Source organism: Dendrobates tinctorius, unplaced genomic scaffold (assembly GCF_039654945.1).
Source record: "Dendrobates tinctorius isolate UK_male_01 unplaced genomic scaffold, ASM3965494v1 ptg000024l, whole genome shotgun sequence".
Classification (NCBI taxonomy): domain Eukaryota; kingdom Metazoa; phylum Chordata; class Amphibia; order Anura; family Dendrobatidae; genus Dendrobates; species Dendrobates tinctorius.
The window spans coordinates 2,261,480-2,286,938 of NW_027361692.1; positions in this window are offsets into that span (position 1 = coordinate 2,261,480).

The following is a 25,459-nucleotide window of genomic DNA, read 5'->3' on the forward strand; positions in this document are numbered from 1 at the left end:
GATGTTAGTCGAGGTTCTTTATCCAACATCCGCACAATCTTGCATTGAAATATCTTGTCAATTTTCCTTTTCCATCCACATCTAGGGAGGTTAGCCACAGTGCCATGGGCTTTAACTTCTTGATGACACTGTACACGGTAGACACAGGAACATTCAGGTCTTTGGAGATGGACTTGTAGCCTTGAGATTGCTCATGCTTCCTCACAATTTGGTTTCTCAAGTCCTCAGACAGGTCTTTGGTCTTCTTTCATTTCTCCATGCTCATTGTGGTACACACAAGGACACAGGACAGAGGTTGAGTCAACTTTGATCCATGTCAACTGGCTGCAAGTGTGATTTAGTTATTGCCAACACCTGTTAGGTGCCACAGGTAAGTTACAGGTGTTGTTAATTACACAAATTAGAGAAGCATCACATGATTTTTCGAACAGTGCCAATACTTTTGTCCACCCTCTTTTTTATGTTTGGTGTGGAATTATATCCAATTTGGCTTTAGGACAATTCTTTTTGTGTTTTTTCATTTAAGACAAATTAAATGACGATAATAATACCAAAGAATTTTTGTTTGCAATCATTTTCAGGAAGAAACTGAGTATTATCTGACAGAATTGCAGGGGTGTCAATACTTTGGGCCACAACTGTAGTATTGTGGAGAATTTGAATCTCCCTAGAGATTTTAGGAAGCTGAACTATTATCTCAGGCCCATGATAGATTACACCTCAATTTAATAGGCTGAAATTGGCTGGTGTATGACAAAGTACAAGGTTTATATAGTATTGGGGAGAATTGGAAGCTCCCTAGAGATTTTAGGAGGCTGAACTATTATCTCAGGCCCACTATAGATTACACCTCAATTTAACAGGCTGAAATTGGCTGGTGCATGACAAAGTACAAGGTGTATATAGTTTTGGGGAGAATTGGAAGCTCCCTAGAGATTTTAGGAGGCGAAGTGGTGGTGGTGCTCCTCTGATGAGGAGTGGTGGCGGTGCTATGAGGAGGCAAAGTGGTGGTGGTGTTCCTCTGAAGAGTAGTGGTGGCGGTGCTCCTCTGAAGAGTAGTAGTGGTGGTAATCCTATGAGATGAGGTGGTGGTGCTCCTCTGAAGAGATGTGGTGGTGGTGATCCTCTGAAGAGGGGTGGTGGTGGTGCTCCTCTGAAGAGGGGTGGTGGCGGTGGTCCTTGAATGGTGAGGAGTTGTGGCGGTGCTCTCATACTGCTGAGTAGTGGCGGTGCTCCGATCCGGAGATGATGTTCACTCTGTGCTCCGAACAGGAGAAGAGGTTGCTGTGGCCCAAGATGATTTTGCGCTTGTGCGCCAAGATGATGTCACCATGGCAGTACTGGTGCTCCAGACCGGAGCAGCGCTTGACATGGTGGTGGCGGTGGTGGAGTGTCCAGCAGCACTCAGCATTTGTGTTGTATAGTCGTGTCCGGCTTGGCTAGGAATGCATGTGGCCGTGCATTGATATGCAGCAGAAGTCGGTACTGTGGTGAAGCGAGTCAGTGGTGGCACAGGTGGGAATGACAACACTGACTGCTGCTCATACTGATTCTGCTGCATAGCCTGCAAGTAAGCAGTGTTGCAGGCATGTAACACAGTCAGCTGTTGCTCAGGACTAAGGTGATCTGCCATGCCCAGTTCAATTTTACTAAAGAAATGGTGCGCTGGTCTATTGCGGTTGGCCTCCAGCCGGTCAAGGCGCTGTGCGGAAGAGTGGAAGAGGTATTCCATGTAGTTAAAACCACGTTCCATTAGTGAAAAACCACTTTCCACTTTTTCGGACAGTGTCTTGAGGCTGGCATGAAAGGCCTCGCTCAAGTGCATGAACTTGGGCAATACAGGCCTGTCCAAGGCCCTCTGCCGCTGGCGGGTAGTGCCCGCATAACCAGTGGCAGAGACCTGGGACAGGGGAACACCTGATTGACCAGCTTCCTGGTCACCAGCTGTCCGTGTTGCTGACCTGCAACTTGCTTCCTGGCTGTCGGATGGCTGGGACGGGTCCGAGGTCGATCGATGAAGAACCGCTCCTGGGACAGGTTGCAGGGTGCTACTCCAGGTGCTGTGGAAACAAAAGTTAAACATTAGTATCAAGCATTTTCAAGACGGATCAGCTGTGGAATAGAAAAGGAACGATTAGGTTCAATAAAAACAAAAAAAATTTAAAAATATACTTACGCTCTGGTGGCAAGGACTGGTCGTAAGAATTCCAACGCACGATGATAGCGGTACTTGGTTCTTGTCCTTGCCGCTGAGCCACTGCGAACCTGTTCTTCAGCACGAACCTCAGTGTTGAAGCGGTCCTTCATCAAGCGCCAACGTGTGCGGACTTTGTTCACTCTTGAAAAAATGTCAAAGAAAAATAAAATTATATTATACAATGCACTGATGGTAACATCTGTATCAACACACTCCTGAGTGAACTTGTCAAACAGTCAATGCGGCATCCCAACAAATTGAATACACAATGCATTCACTGTTGAACCTGAGGACACTTCTGTGTTTCCTGCAAGTATATACATCTTGCAATAAACACACATGTATCATCAGGATCAAGAGTGAAGCATGAAATATACAGCCTGACAATACACAATGCATACACTATTGAACCTGAGCACACTTGTGTGTTTCCTGCAAGTATATACCTTGCAATAAACACACAAGTATCATCAGGATCAAGAGTGAAGCATGAAATATACAGCCTGACAGTACACAATGCATACACAATTGAACCTGAGGACACTTGTCTGTTTCCTACAAGTATATATCTTGCAATAAACACACATGTATGTCACATAGAGCAGTCCTGTGTGACACGACCCGCAGGCCGGTAACTAAAACAAGACACGGGGGAAGGGGAAACAGTTACAACGGTGGGCCCTGTGATAGGGAACAGGGACGTGGAGACCTTCTGCACTCCCCTGCCCCACCGCTGTACTAATACACACCAGGGAAAAATACAAACAGGGAAACACCACTTAGCTTTGTGTTATGAGCTCATTTTCTGCTCCACCAGTTGAGAGTTCCCCTTCCGTTCTCCCTCTGGTGGTGACAGGAGGTAGTGAGGTTTGTTTAAGTGGTAGTGATCTGCCACCTGGTGAGGAAGATAATGATTGGATCTCTGGAGTATCAGACTGGATATAAGACAGCCGACGCCCTCTCCTGGTGCTGGTGATTCAGTCTGCTTCTCAGGTCTAGGACTCAGCTCTGTTCCAGTCTTCTCAAAGATAAGTTTGTTTTTTGCTAATGTTCACACTTGCTCTTGTTGGTCTATTCAGTTTTTTGTGTGGTCAGCCAGCCCGGCTGGGCTGTGCTGAATTTCCACTCTTATTTGCAAAATTGCCTCTTTTTTGTCCCTTATTAGATTGGCCTCTTTTTGCTCTGTCTCAGAATATTTCAGAGTGCTGATATAGTGGGAGAAGTCTAGTGACTTCAGGGTTAATTTTGCTATCAGTTGTGTTGGACATTTTGTAGGGTTTTTTGGTAGACTACAGACAGTGTCTTTTCTTTCCTGTCCTTTCTAGTTAGTCGGGCCCCATCGTTTGCTCAGCCTATTTTCCTGCCTTTGTTTGTGTTTTCATCTTTTTTCACCGTCAATACATGTGGGGGGCTGTCTCTCCTTTGGGGTCTGCTCTGGGGCAGTTAGTTTTCCTCTTTTCCTGCTTGAGGCTTATCTAGTTCTCCGGTTGTGACGAGGCATCTAGGACCACCTTGGGAACGCTCCACGACTGCTGCTAGTTGCGTGCTAGGATCAGGGGTCTGCAGTCTGCATAGTTACCAACCTCTTTGGTTTTCTGAGACTTAGCTTGTATTGTTTTTTATTTCCTCCTTGGCTACCCGTTCATAACAGAATCACCAGCCATACCGCAGATTCTAGGGTACTCAAAAGCAGGGAAAGAAAAAAAAAAGAAAAAAAAAATTTGTCTGAATTTTTTTTTTAATATGCATTTTTTCCTCTTTTTCTCTGGGGCCGTAGGAGGATTTTTTCCTTAATGGAGATTAAGCAATTGTCTGATCGTGTGGAGCAGCTCGCTGCTGAAGTGCAGGGAATTTCCGCCTATCTCGCTCAATCACATGCTGTTGAACCCAAAATCCCCACTCCTGATGTGTTTTCTGGGGATCGGTCTAGATTTTTGATTTTTATGAATAATTGTAAATTATTTCTTGCCTTGAAGCCTAACTCATCGGGAAGCTCTGCGCAGCAGGTTAAAATTGTCATCTCCTTGCTGCGCGGCGATCCCCAGGATTGGGCGTTTTCTCCGACACCTGAAAATCCTATTCTGACTAATGTGGATGCATTTTTTCAGGTCTTGGGGTTGTTGTATGATGAACCTAATTCCGTTGATCAAGCTGAGAGAACCCTGTTGGCATTAAACCAGGGTCAGGATCCTGCAGAGTCATATTGTCAAAAATTCAGAAAGTGGGCGGTCCTTACTACATGGAATGATAGTGCATTGGCAGCCCTCTTTCAGAAAGGTTTATCAGAGACTGTAAAAGATGTTATGGTGGGATTTCCTGTTCCCTCTGGTCTGGATGGCTCTTTGGCATTAGCCATTCATGTTGATCGGCGTTTACGTGAATGTAAAAATACACGGGAGGCGTTGCCACCTTTTGAACAAATGTCTGAACCTATGCAATGTGATGGGGTTTTGTCTAGGGCGCAACGTCGGGAGTTTAGAAGGCGTAATAAGCTGTGTTTTTTCTGTGGAGACACCTCTCATACTATTTCTGTCTGCCCTAAACGAGAAAAACGTTTTGCACACACATTTGCTGTGGGCAGTATACAACCTAAGTTCCTTTTGGCAATTACTCTGATCTGCTCCTTGTCCACATTTTCCACTAAGGCTTTTGTGGATTCAGGAGCAGCTCTGAATCTGATGGATTTGGACTTTGCTAAACGTTGTGGTTTGTCCATGACGCCTCTGCAGACGTCTATTCCTTTGAGGGGTATTGATGCCACTCCGTTGGCGGAGAATAAACCTCAGTTTTGGACCCAGGTGATAATGCCAGTTGCCCCAGACCACCAGGAAAATTGTAAATTTTTGGTGCTGCATAATTTGCATGACACTATTGTTCTGGGGTTCCCCTGGTTGCAAACTCATAACCCAGTTTTGGATTGGAAATCTGTGTCTGTGGTGAGTTGGGGTTGTCAGTGTGTTCTTAGGGATGCTCCTGTTTTCTCCACCTCTCCTAAGTCTCATGATATTCCTGATTATCTGGCTGAATTCTCTGATGTATTTAGTGAGAGTAAGTCTGCGTCTTTGCCCCCTCATAGGAGTTATGACTGTGCAATTGAGTTGATACCTGGGTGTAAATTTCCCAAGGGACGGCTTTTCAACTTATCTGTACCCACACATAATGCTATGCTATCCTATATTAAGGAGTCGTAGGAGAAGGGTCATATTAGACCATCCTTGTCACCTTTAGGTGCTGGGGTTTTTTTTGAGGCCAAGAAAGATTGTTCATTAAGACCATGTATTGATTAACGTTCCCTTAAAAAGATGACGGTTAAATATCAGTATCCGTTACCTCTGATGTCTGATTTATTCTCCAGAGTTAAGAGTGCCTGCTGGTTTACTAAGCTTGACCTCAGAGGGGCGTATAATCTTATTCGCATCAAGCACGGGGATGAATGGAAGACGGCGTTTAATACTCCGGAGGGACATTTTGAGTACCTGGTGATGCCTTTTGGGCTCTCTAATGCCCCTTCTGTCTTTCAGTCCTTTATGAATGATATTTTCCGAGACTTTGTGGATAAGTTTTTGATCATCTATCTAGATGATATTTTGATCTTTTCTAGTGATTGGGATTCTCATGTGGAACATGTCCAGACTGTGTTTCGGATTTTGAGGGAGAATTCCCTGTTTGTTAAGGGATCGAAATATCTCTTTGGTGTACAGAGGATTTCATTTTTGGGATTTATCTTATCTCCATCGACTATTGAAATGGACCCAGCCAAGGTACAGGCCATTTATGATTGGGTTCAGTGTACTTCTTTGAAGGCTCTTCAGAAGTTTTTGGGTTTTGCTAATTTCTATCGTAAACTTATAGGTAATTTTTCTAGTATTGTCAAACCACTGACTGATCTGACCAAGAAGGGAGCTGATGTGCTGAATTGGTCTACTGAGGCTGTCTCAGCATTTCAGGAGCTTAAGCGGAGGTTTACTTCAGCTCCAGTTTTACGGCAACCTGATGTCTCACTTCCATTTCAAGTGCAGGTAGACGCTTCTGAGATTGGTGCAGGAGCTGTTTTGTCCCAAAAAGACCCTGTGACTTCTAAGATGAATCCCTGTGCCTTCTTTTCTCGAAAGTTCTCCCCATCTGAACGCAACTATAATGTAGGGATTGTTGGCCATGAAATGGGCATTTGAGGAGTGGAGACATTGGTTGGAGGGAGCTAGACATCAATTTGTGGTCCTCACCGATCACAAGAATCTGACTTATCTGGAGTCGGCTAAACGCTTGAATCCTAGACAGGCTAGGTGGGCCTTGTTTTTCACGCATTTTAATTTTGTGGTCTCTTTTCTTCCGGGCACTAAGAATCTTAAGGCAGGCGCCCTTTCTAGGAGTTTATTTGCTGATTCTCTTAATGTGACCGAGCCTACTACGATCCTAGGTGAGGGGGTAGTTCTTTCTGCCATTTCGCCCGATTTGAGACGCGCCCTGGAGGAATTTCAGGAGGATAAACCTGAGCGTTGCCCTATGGGAAGATTGTATGTTCCGGACCAGTGGAGAAAGAGAGTGATGTCTGAAGTCCATTGCTCCGCATTGGATGGTCATCCAGGTATTTTTGGTACCAGAGATTTGGTGAGTCGGTCGTTTTGGTGGCCTGCCTTATCTCGTGATCTCAGGAATTTTGTACAGTCCTGTGGGACTTGTTCTCGGTCTAAACCCTGTTCTCGTTCTAGTGGGTTGCTGATGACCCTGCCGGTGCCCAAGAGGCCATGGACCCATATCTCAATGGATTTTATTTCTGAGCTTCCTGTCTCTCAGAGAATGACTGTTATCTGGGTAATTTGTGATAGATTTTCGAAGATGGTCCATCTTGTACCACTCCCAAAGTTGCCATCTTCCGCTGAGTTGGTACCCTTGTTTTTACAACAGGTGGTTCGGTTACACGGGATTCCTGAGAACTTTGTGTCCGATAGAGAGGTCCAGTTTGTTTCCAGATTTTGGAAAGCCTTTTGTTCCAATCTGGGAATTCAGTTATCCTTCTCCTCCGCGTTTCATCCCCAGACCAATGGGCAGACTTAGAGAACAAACCAGACCTTGGAGTCTTATTTAAGATGTTTTATATCTGCTGATCAAGATGATTGGGTCTCGTTTTTGCCCTTGGCCGAGTTTACGCTGAACAATAGAGTTAGTTCTGCCACCTTGATGTCACCCTTTTTCTGTAATTTTGGGTTTCATCCTCGATTCTCTTCAGGGCAAGTAGAATCTTCATCCTGCCCAGGTGTGGACACTGTGGTTGTGAGAATGCAGCAGATATGGGACCAAGTGGTGGATAAATTGTCTCTCTCTCAGGAAAAGGCCCAGCGTTTTTCCAATCGGCATAGGACCATTGGTCCCCGGTTTATAGTGGGTGATATGGTTTGGTTGTCATCTAAGAATATTCCTATGAAGGTTGCATCTCCAAAATTTAAGCCAAGATTTATTGGACCTTATAGGATTTTGGAGATTCTTAATCCCGTTTCTTTTCGATTGGCTCTTCCAGTTACGTTCAAAATCCATAATGTATTTCACAAAACACTGTTGAAGAGGTTTGATGAGCCAGTAGTTCCTGTGGCGGCAACTCCTGTCCCTGTGTTGGTTAAAGGCAATATGGAATATGAGGTAGAGAAAATATTGGATTCTCGTTTGGTTATATGGAGACTCCAGTATTTGGTCAAATGGAAGAGTTATGGCCAGGAGGATAATTCTTGGGTCTCTGCCTCTGATATTCATGCCAATAAATCGGTTCGTGCTTTTCACCGGGCCCATCCTGATCGGCCTGGTGGCATGGATGAGGGTTCGGTGACCCCTCCACAAGGGGGGGTACTGTTATGAGCTCATTTTCTGCTCCACCAGTTGAGAGTTCCCCTTCCGCTCTCCCTCTGGTGGTGACAGGAGGTAGTGAGGTTGGTTTAAGTGGTAGTGATCTGCCACCAGGTGAGGAAGATAATGATTGGATCTCTGGAGTATCAGACTGGATATAAGACAGCTGACGCCCTATCCAGGTGCTGGTGATTCAGTCTGCTTCTCAGGTCTAGGACTCAGCTCTGTTCCAGTCTTCTCAAAGACAAGTTTGTTTTTTGCTAATGTTCACACTTGCTCTTGTTGGTCTTTTCAGTTTTCTGTGTGGTCAGTCAGCCCGGCTGGGCTGTGCTGAATTTCCACTTTTATTTGCAAAATTGCCTTTTTTTTGTCCCTTATTAGATTGGCCTCTTTTTGCTCTGTCTCAGAATATTTCAGAGTGCTGATATAGTGGGAGAAGTCTAGTGACGTCAGGGTTAATTTTGCTATCAGCTGTGTTGGACATTTTGTAGGGTTTTTTGGCAGACTACAGACAGGTTTTTTTCTTTCCTGTCCTTTCTAGTTAGTTGGGCCCCATCGTTTGCTCAGCCTATTTTCCTGCCTTTGTTTGTGTTTTCATCTTTTTTCACCATCAATACATGTGGGGGGCTGTCTCTCCTTTGGGGTCTGCTCTGGGGCAGTATGTTTTACTCTTTTCCTGCTTGAGGCTTATCTTGTTCTCCAGTTGTGACGAGGCATCTAGGACCACCGTAGGAACGCTCCACGACTGCAGCTAGTTGCAGGTTAGCATCAGGGGTCTCCATAGTTACCAACCTCTTTGGTTTTCTGAGACTTAGCTTGTATTGTTTTTTATTTCCTCCTCGGCTACCAGTTCATAACAGCTTTGCTCTGTTGCTCTTGCTCCCAGCAACAGAGTCCACCACCAGAATGCAGCTTTCCTCCTGAATAGCTGCCACCAAGCTTTGTCAGAGCTGCAAGGAAATCCCCTCTGTGACTCCTTCCACACCAGGACTCAGACTGTGCCGCAAGGAACTCTCTCTAGCTCCTTCCTCCACCAAGGATGGTTGGAAATGACCACTATCACCAAAAGTGATTGCAACACCTGACACTCTTTTATAGCAGAGCCAGAGCAATCACACCTGCTTTATAATCACATGCACTAAACTAAAGAAACCAGAGTGCAATGACCCTAACGGCCACCGGGGCAAAACTAGAACTGAAACCACCACAGTGCAATGACCCTAATGGCCACTGGGGCAAAACTATCTTTAAGCATCACAGCTTAAGGAAAAAAAAGGTTACTAGTGCATTTTGTCTGTTATGATCCAGCATTGGTCATGACTAGAGTTGAGCGAAACGGGTCGAACAATTTCAAAAGTCGCCGACTTTTGGCAAAGTCGGGTTTCATGAAACGAAACCCGACCCTAGGATAAGGTCGGCCACGAGGTCGGCGACTTACGCGCCAAAGTCGCGTTTCAAAAGTTTGTTTAGCGCTCTTTTTCAGCCAATCAGGATCCACGGACACTGTGGGCAACGTGATGACATAGGCAGGGGTCGCCACCATCTTTCAGAAGGGCATGCAAGTGATTGGCTTGCTTTGGTGGGCGTCACAGGGACTATAAAATGGCATGCACGCCGACCGCCATCTTACTTCTGCCGATCTTAGCATAGGGAGAGGTTGCTGATTCTGTAGGGAGAGCGTTAGGCAGGGAAGAAGACAAAAAAACTGCTTCTGCTGCTAGCGATTTTGCCTGTGCAACACACCAGTCACTGTGTGTGCAGTGCAAGGGGAGGCTATATTGTGGTGGATCAGCAGTGTTGGTTGTTAGGCTGCCTTCTAAGGCTTCCTGACAGCTGCATTGCTGTTTCCCCACTGCTCTGCAAACTGCTTTTTTAAAAGCAATCCCAATTTTTTTTTTGTCCTGCTAAGGTACTGAGCGTGCATTTATTCACACCATACAGCGGTGTACGCTCCTCACACAGTACCGTGTAACGGCTGTTATCACAGCCACAGTGAAGCTATCTGTGTGTCACTGTGGAGGACTTGTTCCGTTCTTACAGACCTACACTCTAGGGAGATTCCTATTCTGCCCAATTCTACAATTCCAAAAGTGTCCAGTGTCTGCAGAAATTCAAAATCTCCCTTATCCTGTAGTCACTTTTTTCACACCTGCTGCATCGAGCCTGTGACATAGCGCTCTGATATTCATTGGGCCTCACACAATCCAAAAGTGTCCAGTGTCTGCAGGAATTCAAAATCTCCCTTATCCTGTAGTTACTTTTTTCACACCTGCTGCATCGAGCCTGTGACATAGCGCTCTGATATTCATTGGGCCTCACACAATCCAAAAGTGTCCAGTGTCCACAAGTGTCTGCAGAAATTCAAAATCTCCCTTATCCTGTAGTCACTTTTTTCACACCTGTGCCATCGAGCCTGTGACATAGCGCTGTGATATTCAGTGGGCCTCACACAATCCAAGTGTCCAGTGTCCACAAGTGTTTGCAGAAATTCAAAATCTCCCTTATCCTGTAGTCACTTTTTTCACACCTGTGCCATCGAGCCTGTGACATAGCGCTGTGATATTCAGTGGGCCTCACACAATCCAAGTGTCCAGTGTCCACAAGTGTCTGCAGAAATTCAAAATCTCACAGAAATTCAAAATCTCCCTTATCCTGTAGTCACTTTTTTCACACCTGTGCCATCGAGCCTGTGACATAGCGCTGTGATATTCAGTGGGCCTCACACAATCCAAGTGTCCAGTGTCCACAAGTGTCTGCAGAAATTCAAAATCTCCCTTATCCTGTAGTCACTTTTTTCACACCTGTGCCATCGAGCCTGTGACATAGCACTGTGATATTCAGTGGGCCTCACACAATCCAAGTGTCCAGTGTCCACAAGTGTCTGCAGAAATTCAAAATTTCCCTTATCCTGTAGTCACTTTTTTCACACCTGCTGCATCGAGCCTGTGACATAGCGCTGTGATATTCAGTGGGCCTCACACAATCCATGTGTCCAGTGTCCACAAGTGTCTGCAGAAAATCTAAATCTCCCTTATCCTGTAGTCACTTTTTTCACACCTGTGCCATCGAGCCTGTGACATAGCGCTGTGATATTCAGTGGGCCTCACACAATCCAAGTGTCCAGTGTCCACAAGTGTCTGCAGAAAATCTAAATCTCCCTTATCCTGTAGTCACTTTTTTCACACCTGTGCCATCGAGCCTGTGACATAGCGCTGTGATATTCAGTGGGCCTCACACAATCCAAGTGTCCAGTGTCCACAAGTGTCTGCAGAAATTCAAAATCTCCCTTATCCTGTAGTCACTTTTTTCACACCTGTGCCATCGAGCCTGTGACATAGCGCTGTGATATTCAGTGGGCCTCACACAATCCAAGTGTCCAGTGTCCACAAGTGTCTGCAGAAATTCAAAATCTCCCAGAAATTCAAAATCTCCCTTATCCTGTAGTCACTTTTTTCACACCTGTGCCATCGAGCCTGTGACATAGCGCTGTGATATTCAGTAGGCCTCACACAATCCAAGTGTCCAGTGTCCACAAGTGTCTGCAGAAATTCAAAATCTCACAGAAATTCAAAATCTCCCTTATTCTGTAGTCACTTTTTTCACACCTGTGCCATCGAGCCTGTGACATAGCGCTCTGATATTCAGTGGGCCTCACACAATCCAAAAGTGTCCAGTGTCCACTAGTGTGTGCAGAAAATCTAAATCTCCCCTGTCCTATAGACACCTTGTACCTTGTTTTACATTACTATATAGTTTGTTGGATTTTGTCTACATTTCTACCAAAAATGAGGAAGGCTGGTGGAAGAGGCCGTGGAATTGGGCGGGGGTTGGCAGCTGGTAATGATGGTGTTGGTGGTGGATCTGATGGTAGTGGCAAAAGCAAAATAGGACCAAATGCAGGAGGTGTTGAGCCTGCGTCATCGTCTGGCTCCATAAGGCTTTGAAGGCTTAGTTTTCTAGGAGTTGGCAAACCGCTTTTAACGCCAGAGCATCAGGAAAAAGTTTTGTCTTACATTGCTGACTCAGCCTCCAGCTCTATCGCCTCCTCTTCTGAAGTTGTAAAAAGTAAAAGCACTGAGTCGTCATTGGAGGCTCATGTTCATGAACCACACCTTTCCTTGTGTCCTTCACCACAACCAAGATTGAAGGATGACGCAGGCCATACTACTGATTACTCCATGGAGCTGTTTTCACATACCATGCCTGGATTATCAAGTGAAATGGTGAATTACCCAGGCCAAGATGAATCTGACATGGAGTGCACTGATGCACAACCGCTGATGGATGATTCTGCTGGTACATTCACTCAGAGCACTACATTGTCCTCGCAGTGTACAGAGCCAGATTCTAACCCTGATGAGACTCAGGTGCCCCCTCCCGCACACTATACCACCATACACGGTGACACAGAGGAAGGTGCACATGACGTTGAAGAGGAGGTGATGGATTACCCAGTTGTTGACCCAGATTGGCATCCATTGGGGGAAGAGGGTGCTGCTTCCAATAGCTCAGATGAGGAGCATCCACAGCAGACATCAACATCGCAACAGCTGTTATCTGGCAGGCCCGGAGCACTCCAAAGACAGGTTCCAAAAATCAAAAGAGTTGCTGGACAGCTTGTCCAGAGGGTCAAAACATCACAGCGTGCTAGGCCGCAAAATGTCTGCCAAAGTAGGAAGAGTGCAGTGTGGCACTTTTTTGAACAAAATCCTCATGATCAGGCCAAGGTTATCTGTAAGAAGTGCGCAAAGACCTTTAGCCGAGGGAAAAATCTGAAAAATTTGAATACCAGTTGCATGCTTAGACATGTAACCAGCATGCACTTGCAAGCGTGGACACAACACCAAACCTCAAGTGCCACATGTGCAACTGATCACAAAGAAGGTAGTCAGCAACACTACATTGTTTCCCCCACTGTAAGCCCACCGGTTAGCACAGCAGCAAATGTTGAGGTGTCGTTGCAAGGCCACAGCAGTCAGGCAATCCCACTGTTATATCAACGAAATACTGAATCTAGGCCATCAGAAAGAACACCAACTCCATCACCATCATCAACCTCTCTCAGTCCGCCCTGTCCACTGCTACTTCTACCATATGCAGCTCTCAAGTCCAGCTCACCCTCCCAGACACTATGAGTAGGTCAAGAAAGTACTCAGTCTCTCATCCGCGTACACTGGGTTTGAACGCCCACATTGCCAAACTAATCTCGTTTGAGATGATGCCCTATCGGTTGGTGGAAAGCGCAGCTTTCCGCGAACTCATGGCCTATGCAGTACCACGCTATGACCTACCCAGTCGCCACTTCTTCTCTCGCAAAGCCATCCCAGCCCTCCACCATCATGTGAAAGACCGCATTGTCCATGCACTCAAGCAGTCAGTGAGTGGAAAGGTGCACCTCACAACTGATGCATGGTCCAGTCGGCATGGCCAGGGCCGTTACGTGTCCATCACTGCGCACTGGGTTAATGTGGTGGATGCAGGGTCCACAGGGGACAGTGGTGGTGGGACAGTGCTGCCTAGCCCATGGTATAGGAAACAGTTGGCTGTAGGCATTCCACCCTCCTCCTCCTCCTCCTCCTCCAGAAGCGAAAGCTCGTCCACAGAGCGCAGTCGTACGAGCACTCCATCTGCAGCTGCCACTGTTGCACACGAGGTGTCCCCCTATCGAGCAGCTAGTGGAAAGCGTCAGCAGGCTGTGTTGCAGATGATGTGTTTGGGCGACAGACACACCGCCGAGGTGCTGGCCGAGTACTTGAAGCGACAAACTGAGTCATGGCTGGGCAGTGTACATCTTGAGGCAGGCAAGGTAGTTAGTGATAACGGCCGTAATTTTGTGGCAGCCATAGCCCTTTCAAAACTCAGCCACATACCTTGCTTGGCTCACACCTTGAACCTGGTGGTGCAGTGCTTCCTCAAAAATTATCCGGAGATAACAGCCCTGCTCCATAAGGTGCAAAGACTGTGCGCGCACATCCGCCGGTCGCCTGTACACTCCGTTCGTATGCAGCAGCTGCAGCGATTGCTCCACCTTCCCAACCACCGCCTCATTATCGACATTGCAACAAGGTGGAACTCCACCCTGCACATGGTGGAGCGGCTGTGCGAGCAGAGGCAGGCCATAATGCATTTGTGGGAGGATACACGGCCAGGCACTTTGAGAGCAGACATGGAGTTGACAGGTGTGCAGTGGTCGAAGCTGAGAGACCTCTGTAAAGTCCTTCAGTGTTTTGAGGAATGCACACGGCTGGTAAGCGCAGACGACGCCATCCTAAGCATGAGCATCCCACTTATGCGTCTGCTCATGCAAACTTTGACGCACCTTAAGGAGCAGGCGTCTGCAGCCAATGTTGACGAGGAGGAAGAGGTGGAGGGAATCCTTGATGACATTCAGCCATTGTCTGCTCAAGGACCTCTCCTGGATGAGTTGGAGGAAGAAGAGGAGGAGGAGGATGATGATGGGGATGATTACTTAGGGGAGGAGGATGCATCTCATGGGGCAAGTGAAAATGTTGGCGTGGCAAGGTCTGGTACAGGGTTTGTGCGTGACTGGAGGGATGTGGATTTGCCAGAAAGTGCTCCTCCAACCAGCACTCGCAGTGCATCATTGACACCGGGAACATTGGCCCACATGTCAGATTATGCCTTGCGGATCCTAAAAAGGGACCCCCGCATTGCCAAAATGATGAACGATGACGACTACTGGTTGGCCAGCATCCTGGATCCACGCTATAAAGGCAAGTTACAAAACATCATGCCATAGGAGAACCTTGACCTAATATTGGCTAATAAACAAGCAACTCTGGTAAATCGGTTGCTTGAGGCATTCCCAGCACACAGCAGCGGTGATGGTTCTCACACGAGCCGTACGGGCCGGGGGCAGCTTGGCAGAGGTGTTCATGGTGCACACAGCAGAAGTGGCGTTGGAGACAGGGGTTTCATGACAATGTTGTGGACTGATTTTTCAAGTACCGCTCACACAACTGGTAATAAAGCATCGATGGAAAGTGACAGGAGACAGCAGTTGTCAACTATGGTTACAAACTACTTTTCCTCCCATATCGATGTTCTCCCACACAGGTCATTCCCCTTTGACTATTGGGCTGCTAAACTGGACACCTGGCCTGAATTGGCACAATATGCCTTACAAGAGCTCGCTTGCCCAGCTGCAAGTGTGCTATCAGAAAGAGTCTTCAGTGCAGCTGGATCAATCCTGACAGAAAAAAGGACCCGTCTGTCAACCCAAAATGTGGATGATCTAACCTTCATTAAAATGAACCATGCATGGGTTTCCAAGGATTTTGTCCCACCTTCCCCTGATGACACATAGGGTGACAGAAAAATGGCTTGCTTTGGTTCACCTCTTCCTGGGACTTGACCTATTTCGCCTTTTGCATCAGCTGAATGTCCAACATCAGCATATGCCACTTTCTAAAACTCCCTAACTGTGCTGCCTCCCCCCCCATGGCCGGGGTCACCACCGAGCGCACGACACCATGCGAGTGCCGTTGCCCTGGACAGGTGGGTAGGCCGACTCTTGGGCGCGGGCACTGGCACAGGGTCCCTCATAGTGCAATCAAGTGTCTCTGACGGTGGTGGTGCACACCCGCCGTCAGACACACCGCCGTACTATGAGGGGCCCAGTGCCAGTACCGACGCCCACGAGTGGGCCCCCCTTGCTTGGGCAGGGCCCCAGCATTTGCAATCTTTACCTCTCCCTGCTCCTCTGCTGTGTAGTCTGGGCCGTCAAATCCATACTGTGCCTGACACCGTCTGAGCCTGCCTCCTGGTGTATTGACATATATTTTGAATGTGTACGCTATCCATACATGTTATCCGGGGATACGGTACCCTTTCTCACCTTTGTGCAATCACGTGCTATCTATACTGGGCCTAACACCGTCTGAGCCTGCCTCCTGATGTATAGACATATATTTTGAATGTGTACGCTAACCATACATGTTATCCGGGGATACGGTACCCTTTCTCACCTTTGTGCAATCACGTGCAATCCATACTGGGCCTAACACCGTCTGAGCCTGCCTCCTGATGTATAGACATATATTTTGAATGTGTACGCTATCCATACATGTTATCCGGGGATACGGTACCCTTTCTCACCTTTGTGCAATCACTTGCAAGCCATACTGGGCCTAACACCGTCTGAGCCTGCCTCCTGATGTATAGACATATATTTTGAATGTGTACGCTATCCATACATGTTATCCGGGGATACGGTACCCTTTCTCACCTTTGTGCAATCACGTGCAAGCCATACTGTGCCTGACACCGTCTGATCCTGCCTCCTGATGTATAGACATATCTTTTGAATGTGTATGCTATCCATACATGTTATCCGGGGATACGGTACCCTTTCTCACCTTTGTGCAATCACGTGCAATCCATACTGGGCCTAACACCGTCTGAGCCTGCCTCCTGATGTATAGACATATATTTTGAATGTGTACGCTATCCATACATGTTATCCGGGGATACGGTACCCTTTCTCACCTTTGTGCAATCACGTGCAAACCATACTGTGCCTGACACCGTCTGATCCTGCCTCCTGATGTATAGACATATCTTTTGAATGTGTATGCTATCCATACATGTTATCCGGGGATACGGTACCCTTTCTCACCTTTGTGCAATCACTTGCAAGCCATACTGGGCCTTACACCGTCTGAGCCTGCCTCCTGATGTATAGACATATCTTTTGAATGTGTACGCTATCCATACATGTTATCCGTGGATACGGTACCCTTTCTCACCTTTGTGCAATCACTTGCAAGCCATACTGTGCCTGACACCGTCTGAGTCTGCCTCCTGATGTATAGACATTTCTTTTGAATGTGTACGCTATCCATACATGTTATCCGGGGATACGGTACCCTTTCTCACCTTTGTGCAATCACTTGCTAGCCATACTTGGCCTAACACCGTCTGTGCCTGCCTCCTGATGTATAAACATATATTTTGTATGTGTACGCTATCCATACATGTTATCCGGGGATACGGTACCCTTTTTCACCTTTGTGCAATCACGTGCAAGCCATACTGTGCCTGACACCGTCTGATCCTGCCTCCTGATGTATAGACATATATTTTGAATGTGTACGCTATCCATACATGTTATCCGGGGATACGGTACCCTTTCTCACCTTTGTGCAATCACGTGCAAGCCATACTGTGCCTGACACCGTCTGATCCTGCCTCCTGATGTATAGACATATATTTTGAATGTGTACGCTATCCATACAGGTTATCCGGGGATACGGTACCCTTTCTCACCTTTGTGCAATCACGTGCAAGCCATACTGGGCCTAACACCGTCTGAGCCTGCCTCCTAATGTATAGACATATCTTTTGAATGTGTACGCTATCCATACATGTTATCCGGGGATACAGTACCCTTTCTCACCTTTGTGCAATCACTTGCAAGCCATACTGGGCCTCACACCGTCTGAGCCTGCCTCCTGATGTATAGACATATCTTTTGAATGTGTACGCTATCCATACATGTTTTCCGGGGATACGGTACCCTTTCTCACTTTTGTGCAATCACTTGCAAGCCATACTGTGCCTGACACCGTCTGAGCCTGCCTCCTGATGTATAGACATATCTTTTGAATGTGTACGCTATCCATACATGTTATCCGGGGAAACGGTACCCTTTCTCACCTTTTGTGCAATCACGTGCAAGCCATACTGGGCCTAACACCATCTGAGCCTGCCTCCTGATGTATAGACATATATTTTGAATGTGTACGCTATCCATACATGTTATCCGGGGATACGGTACCCTTTCTCACCTTTGTGCAATCAAGTGCAAGCCATACTGTGCCTGACACCGTCTGATCCTGCCTCCTGATGTATAGACATATCTTTTGAATGTGTATGCTATCCATACATGTTATCCGGGGATACGGTACCCTTTCTCACCTTTGTGCAATCACTTGCAAGCCATACTGGGCCTTACACCGTCTGAGCCTGCCTCCTGATGTATAGACATATCTTTTGAATGTGTACGCTATCCATACATGTTATCCGGGGATACGGTACCCTTTCTCACCTTTGTGCAATCACTTGCAAGCCATACTGGGCCTAACACCGTCTGAGCCTGCCTCCTGATGTATAGACATATATTTTGAATGTGTACGCTATCCATACATGTTATCCGGGGATACGGTACCCTTTCTCACCTTTGTGCAATCACGTGCAAGCCATACTGGGCCTAACACCATCTGAGCCTGCCACCTGATGTATAGACATATATTTTGAATGTGTACGCTATCCATACATGTTATCCGGGGATACGGTACCCTTTCTCACCTTTGTGGAATCACGTGCAAGCCATACTGGGCCTGACACTGTCTGAGCCTGCCTCCTGATGTATAGACATATCTTTTGAATGTGTACATTATCCATACATGTTATCCGGGGATACGGTACCCTTTCTCACCTTTGTGCAATCACGTGCAATCCATACTGGGCCTAACACCGTATGAGCCTGCCTCCTGATGTATAGACATATATTTTGAATGTGTATGCTATCCATACATGTTATCCGGGGATACGGTACCCTTTCTCACCTTTGTGCAATCACTTGCAAGCCATACTGTGCCTGACACCGTCTGAGCCTGCCTCCTGATGTATAGACATATATTTTGAATGTGTACGCTATCCATACATGTTATCCGGGGATACGGTACCCTTTCTCACCTTTGTGCAATCACGTGCAAGCCATACTGTGCCTGACACCGTCTGATCCTGCCTCTTGATGTATAGACATATCTTTTGAATGTGTATGCTATCCATACATGTTATCCGGGGATACGGTACCCTTTCTCACCTTTGTGCAATCACTTGCAAGCCATACTGGGCCTTACACCGTCTGAGCCTGCCTCCTGATGTATAGACATATCTTTTGAATGTGTACGCTATCCATACATGTTATCCGGGGATACGGTACCCTTTCTCACCTTTGTGCAATCACTTGCAAGCCATACTGGGCCTAACACCGTCTGAGCCTGCCTCCTGATGTATAGACATATATTTTGAATGTGTACGCTATCCATACATGTTATCCGGGGATACGGTACCCTTTCTCACCTTTGTGCAATCACGTGCAAGCCATACTGGGCCTAACACCGTCTGAGCCTGCCACCTGATGTATAGACATATATTTTGAATGTGTACGCTATCCATACATGTTATCCGGGGATACGGTACCCTTTCTCACCTTTGTGGAATCACGTGCAAGCCATACTGGGCCTGACACTGTCTGAGCCTGCCTCCTGATGTATAGACATATCTTTTGAATGTGTACATTATCCATACATGTTATCCGGGGATACGGTACCCTTTCTCACCTTTGTGCAATCACGTGCAATCCATACTGGGCCTAACACCGTATGAGCCTGCCTCCTGATGTATAGACATATATTTTGAATGTGTATGCTATCCATACATGTTATCCGGGGATACGGTACCCTTTCTCACCTTTGTGCAATCACTTGCAAGCCATACTGTGCCTGACACCGTCTGAGCCTGCCTCCTGATGTATAGACATATATTTTGAATGTGTACGCTATCCATACATGTTATCCGGGGATACGGTACCTTTTCTCACCTTTGTGCAATCACTTGCAAGCCATACTGGGCCTAACACCGTCTGAGCCTGCCTCCTGATGTATAGACATATATTTTGAATGTGTACGCTATCCATACATGTTATCCGGGGATACGGTACCCTTTCTCACCTTTGTGCAATCACGTGTAACCCATACTGGGCGTGAGAACGGCTGGCGAGCTGTTAACCAAGCTACAGCACCTGTGGTTTGCACACGTAAGTTTTTCATTTTTTTCAGGAATGACGGTTAGGCCTAATTCCGGAACTGCGGTTGACCTGCATTTACTGGGAAATCATCGATCGCGAGTAATAATTGTAATCAGTGATCCCCATCACTAACGTTGTTCAGCGGGTTATCTGCACCTGTAAGCGACAAACGCTGGCTTTTTCAGTGTAGCGCACATGCAGCCACGGACATGTAAGGGCATGACACACAAGTTATTGGCCAACCTCATGTGCCAGAGCCTCACGTGTCCCTCTAGTAAGCCAGACTCGGACCGCGGGGCATGACGGAGTGTCGTTCGTTAACGGAATTAAGCTTGCAATGTGTGCATCTGTTCTGTAGCTGGCATGGTTGAGGTTGCCCGTGTTGAGTCAAATTACGCCGTAGGCTCCACTCCTGGTGGTGCCCTTCTGGACATTCCTTTAAGGTCCAGCTTTTCAACCATACTGCCCACGTAAAACAAACACTTTGCCTTCATGAACGCTGTTTGGAGGGTCATGACTAGTGGGAATAACGCCGCCCAATCAGTTAACCTGCTAGAGAGATCCTTTGTTGCTCCCAAGCATGACATCACACTCCCTAGGAGGAAGGTAATGCCACTGTGGCGACCGTACTCCTGGGGGCGACACAAGTGCACTGATGCCCAGCCACTGCTCGATGAATCTGCTGGTACATTGACCCAGACCACTACATTCCCCTCGCATGCTACCCGGCCTGAATCTGACCCTGATGAAACTCAGGTTACCCTTCCCATATACAGTTCCATCTTACACGGTGACAAAGAGGAAGCTGCAGATGAAAGTGCAGGTTCGGCCCACCCGCCATCAGACACACCACCGTACTATCAGGGGCCCTGTGCCAGTGCCGTCGCCAACGAGTGGGCCCCCCCTGCTTGCTCAGGATCACAGCACTTGCAAGGTTGAAATACTGTGCAGTGAGATGGAAGATGGGGACGACGAGGAGTCCAGACTAGTACAGGGATTCCCTAGTGAGGAGACTTATTTGATTGTTTTCAATGTTGGGACAGCAATTTTTGGGGAGCACTATACTCTGGAGAATGATAGATGGGGCCCACCATACACTGGAACATTCCAAAGGTGGACATCAGACACTGGAGCAGCATTTACAGGGCCCATTATACACTAGAGCATTAGAAATGGGGCCCATTATGTTTGGAGCATTATTTGGGCCCATAAGAAAGTGGAGCTTCATCCATGGGGACCAACATATACTGTAGCATTATGTGGAGCTCATCATATACTGTTTCAAACATTATATGGGACCAATGATTTTGTATGGAGAAATAGATGGGCCTCGTCATGAGATGTAAAAAGTGAAGTATTTTTCATTGTACTATACCGCTATTTCTCTGCCGTATCGGAGCATGATGAGTTGTGGTATTATGTGTTAAAGGGGCGCTCTTTCGCCCAGGGCACATGAAAACCTGGAGCCAGCCCTCCCCGCCCATAACTTTAGCCAAATAACCCCCATTTTTCAGTGCGTAACTTGTATTATGAAGTTAATTAAGGTTGACCAGCTTAAGTAAGAAGAATTGATGCTTTTGGCATTCAAATGAGCACTGTAGGTGTGTTTCCTGTCCTCCTCTCACTGCCGACTTTTATTCCCCATTGACTTACATTGGCTTTCGAGTTTCGGGACCACCCCGACTTTTCCCTATAATCGGCCGATCTTGCTCGACCCGACTTTTGGAAAAGTCGGGTTTCACGAAACGAAACTCGACCATAAAAAAACAAAAGTCGCTCAACTCTAGTCATGACAATGTATCATCAGGATCAAGAGTGAAGCATGAAATATACAGCATGACAATACACAATGCATACACTATTGAACCTGAGGACACTTGTGTGTTTCCTGCAAGTATATATCTTGCAAGAAACACACATGTATCATCAGGAACAAGAGTGAAGCATGAAATATACAGCATGACAATACACAATGCATACACTATTGAACCTGATGACACTTGTGTGTTTCCTGCAAGTATATATCTTGCAATAAACACACATGTATCAGCAGGAACAAGAGTGAAGCATAAAATATACAGCATGACAATACACAATGCATACACTATTGAACCTGAGGACACTTGTGTGTTTCCTGCAAGTATATATCTTGCAATAAACACACAAGTATCATCAGGTTCAATAGTGAAGCATGAAATATACAGCCTGACAATACACAATGCGTACACTATTGTACCTGAGGACACTTGTGTGTTTACTGCAAGTATATCTCTTGCACTAAACACACATGTATCATCAGGAACAATAGTGAACCATGAAATATACAGCATGACAAAAAACAATGCATACACTATTGAACCTGAGGACACCTGTGCTTAATGCAAGTATATGCCTTGCAATAAACACACAAGTATCATTAGGAACAAGAGTCAATGCAGCATCGCATAACAGAGAAATACTTACTGAATGCCTTTGACAGTTGAAGAGCCGCTGTCCCAGCCCTCCATCAACGCTGCGGCCACTTCATTCCAGAGCTGCCGAGTCACCACAATGTCTTTGTACTGCTGGTCACGGCTGTCCCACAACGGGACATGCTCCTGGACAAGGCTGATGAATTGCTCATTGTCGAGATTCACGTCTTCATCCCATTGTGAAACCTAGAAAAGAAATACATTTAGAATCTTTGAAGTTGTGGAGAATGATATAGATGAAAAAGGGGGAGAAAAGCAGGCCAGAAAAACAGGAATACAAAACATTATTAGGCAAAAAAAATATCCTTACAGTGCGTCTCCTTCTTGACGTGCCTTGTGGACGCTGCTCTGGCTGTTCACGCTCATTTGCCTGGTCCGATGCTGAGGTCTGAAAAATAACAGAAATAATTACCCATTTGTAGAGGCAGGTATACTTACACAAAGGCAGCAAAATACTCACCTCACGATCTGTGTCTGCCAATTCTTGCCTGGTAGGAGAATATTCTGATCCAGAAGACATGCTGTGGAAAAAAAAAACCATTAGTACATTATATATTTTAAAAGACAGGCTCACATACATTGGTTTTAGAATAATCACATTAAAGCTGCAGTGTTCACCAAACTAATGGATTCTCGCTGGCTGGGTGGGTGTCTTGTCTTGTCTTGCAGTCTGTCTGGAGAGTGATGATCTGGCACTACAAAGCCCTTCTTTTATCTCCCCTCCACCAAAACAATGTTGCTTGTTTAGTTGGTGGATTTACCAAGTGTCTAGACATTGTTTACTCTGAAATCGCATGCTTGTAAAGCGCTGACATGCGCACTACACTGCGCACGTCAGCGCCGCATAGACTCTATTGCTATTTTTTTGCACATTGCGTGCGCTGATGCACACATGCGCATTTTTAACGACTTTGGGCAGAACAAAAAATGCAACATGTAGCGTCCAGCATGTCTGGTCACACACCTGGAAAATGAGCAGCACACTGAAACGCTGAGGCACGTGTGCAATCGCTAGACGCTGCCCCCACCATTTTAAAGATAGGGGACCACTGCGCGTGCAACCGATAGCGCACGATGCGCTGCGCGATAAAACACTAGTGTGAAACCAGCCTAGCAAATGCAATTTTAGAGTTTAAAATTTTTTAATGATGTTTACTAATCATGTTAACTAACTTTATACAACCCCTGGCAAAAATTCTGTAATCACTGGCCTTGGAGGATGTTCATTCAGTTGTTTTATTTTGTAGAAAAAAAGCAGATCACAGACATGGCACAAAACTAAAGTCATTTCAAATGGCAACTTTCTGGCTTTAAGAAACACTAAAAGAAATCAAGAACAAAAAGTGTGGTAGTCAGTAATGGTTACTTTTTTTTAGACCAAGCAGGGGGAAAACATTTTAGAGTCACTCAATTCTGAGGGAAAAAAATTATGGAATCTTGAAAAACAAACAAAAAAAACACTCCAACACATCACTAGTATTTTGTTGCACCACCTCTGGCTTTTCTAACGGCTTGCAGTCTCTGAGGCATGGACTTAATGAGTATCAAATAGTACTCTTCATCAATCTGGCGCCAACTTTCTCTGATTGCTGTTGCCAGATCAGCTTTGCAGGTTGACCCTTGTCATGGACCATTTTCTTCAACTTCCACCAAAGATTTTCAATTGGATTGAGATCCGGACTATTTGCAGGCCATGACATTGACCTTATGTGTCTTTTTTCAAGGAATGTTTTCACAGTTTTTGCTCTATGGCAGGATGCATTATAAACTTGAAAAATGATTTCATCATCCCCAAGCATCCTTTCAATTGATGGGATAAGAAAAGTGTCCAAAATATCAACATAAACTTGTGCATTTATTGAAGATGTAATGACAGCCATCACCCCAGTGCTTTTACCTGACATGCACCCCCATATCATCAATGACTGTGGAAATTTGCATGTTCTCTTCAGGCAGTCATCTTTATAAATCTTATTGGAACAGCACCAAACAAAAGTTCCAGCATCATCACCTTGCCCAATGCAGATTTGCGATTCATCACTGAATATGACTTTCATCCAGTCATCCACAGTCCACAATTGCTTTTCCTTAGTCCATTGTAACCTTGTTTTTTTCTGTTTAGGTATTAATGATGGCTTTAGTTTAACTTTTCTGTAGGTAAATCCCATTTCCTTCAGGCAGTTTCTTACAGTTTGGTCACAGACGTTGACTCCAGTTTCCTCCCATTCGTTCCTCATTTGTTTTGTTGTGCATTTCCTTGGTCTACCAGTATGTTTGCCTTTAACAACCTTCCCATGTTGCTTGTGTTTGGTCCAGATTTTAGTCACAACCAACATCTTTTGCAACATTGCGTGATGATTTACCCTCCTTTAAGGGTAAATAGGTTTGATATTCCTCTCCTTTGTTTCAATTGGCATCTCTCATGTTGGAGCCATGATTCATGTCAGTCCACTTGGTGCAACAGCTCTTCAAGGTGTGATCACTCATTTTTAGATGCAGACTAATGCGCAGATCTAATTTGATGCAGGTGTTAGTTTTGGAAATGAAAATTTTACAGGGTGATTCCATATTTTTTCCCACAGAATTGAGTGACTCCATAATTCCCCCCCCCCTGCTTGGTCTAAAAAAGTAACCATTGCTGACTATCACATTTTTTGTTCTTCATTTCTTTCAGTGTTTCGTAAAGCCAGAAAGTTGCCATTTGAAATGAGTTTTGTGCCATGTCTGTGATCTGTTTTTTTACTACAAAATTAAACAACTGAATGAACATCCTCCAAGGCCGGTGTATTTTGATACATTGGCATTTTACAGACGTAGTTATGTCACATATGCATATTTTTATATTTTTAATCTTTTTATTTTTAATGTGTCAAAATGGGGTGATTCACGTTTCCATGTGTTTTTAATTTTTTTTAACATTTTTTATTTTTTTGTATACTTCTCATTGGATTTGTTAGACCACTTAGGGGACTTGAACCTGTGCTATGTACAACAATACTATAGTACTACTGTTTATAGTAAAAATTACAGTCTGGTTTGAAGCCAAGTCCATAGAAGTGATCTATGGAGCCTTGAAAACAATTGTAGACATGCTGTTTTTTCCATTACCTTGAAAAAAAA